This window comes from Mastigoproctus giganteus, chromosome 10 (assembly GCF_048544385.1).
Source record: "Mastigoproctus giganteus isolate SK-2022 chromosome 10, ASM4854438v1, whole genome shotgun sequence".
Taxonomy (NCBI): domain Eukaryota; kingdom Metazoa; phylum Arthropoda; class Arachnida; order Uropygi; family Thelyphonidae; genus Mastigoproctus; species Mastigoproctus giganteus.
Genome location: NC_143584.1, coordinates 175783901 through 175785463, shown reverse-complemented (window position 1 = coordinate 175785463; position 1563 = coordinate 175783901).

Sequence of the window (1563 nt, the reverse complement as noted above, 5' to 3'; positions counted from 1 at the left end):
TGAACCACTCGTGCACAGTGTTGGCCCAATGACACGGCGAATCTTGGAAGATCCCGTTTCTATCCGGAACAAATGCAATATTGTAGGGTGCACATAGTCTCCTAAGAGATACCGGTATACCTCACCAGTGAAAGAGTCTGCGCGTTTAGCACAGTGGTATCGTCACCGTCCTCCCCACACCGGGTGGAAAAGGCCTGGGTTCGAATCCCGTCGATGACGCGAGGAACTTTAATGGGCTTTTTTCACTCCGTGGCTGAGTTAGTCGGTCTCCGGCGTAGATAGCAAAGTTTTTCTTCCCAGTAACTGGGGTTTTTTCGTCCAGCAAAAGAGCAAATCAACCATAGAACATACGCAATTTACATACACAAATACGGGTTAATGTATTTAATTACGGGAAACCCTAAAATAATAATAATAATCACCAGTGAAAGTTTGATCTTATCCACAGCAGCGGACTCAAGAGCAAACCTGGAAAAGCAAGAAACAAAGCCAAAGCACTCCAAACCCTACAGGAGTGGGGCAAAATAAACAATCTAAAAATAGCACCGGATAAGACCAGCTCCTCCTTCTTAGAAGAAAGCTTAAATTAAACAGGTCGTCACAAATCAAAATAGAAGGTACCACTATCAGACTTACCAACCAGATAAAGTACCTAGGGATAATTATAGAAAGCAATCTCACATTTAAACCCCATCTAAATGACTTCAGGAAGAAAATACGCAAATACACAGGTCTCATACTAAGAATAACGCGAAAGGACTGGGGACTGAAAAGGAGAACCCTTTCCTTATATTATAATGCCTTATTTATACCGGCAATTACCTATGGCTCACCTGTATGGATGACGAAGACCAGCACAGCAACAAATAGGAAAATACTAGAAACAATACAAAGGAACATACTACTAACCATCCCTAGGGCAAGCAATACAACTAATGTGGCAGCGCTTCAGATCATTGCTGGTGCACTGCCCCTTGACTTAGAGGAACTGGATTAATGCATTATTACATAAAAGGCAATACCAATCACAACTAACGGCTTAACCCTCAATGTTACCAATGATTGGAAGCAGGAGCAAAAAAGAATTGATGCACACCTAACTCACATTTGGCAGACAAGGTGGAATAACACCACCAAAGGAGCAATAACACATTGCTCCTTTGGTGGTGTTAGTAACAAAAATGCACCCAAAAGCACCATCATGGATCTACCCGGGCCTCAACACTACCTACTTATTAACACGCCATTGCCCGTTCAAAGATAAACTAAACACAATGGGCATAATAGAAGACGGGAATTATCCATGTGAAGAACCAGAGACTTGGAGTCACGTCATGCATGACTGCGACAACTATGAAGATATAAGAGCAGGTCTTATTGTAAGAATTCGATATAACCCAATAAACCAAGACTCCCGACTATCGACACTCAGGAAGAGTACACAGCACTAACTAACTTCGCAATACAATTATGCACAAGAAGGAAAACGATTATCGCAATGCAACCTTAACCCCACGAGGACAATAACACCCAATAGATATATATCACAAACCAAATGTCATG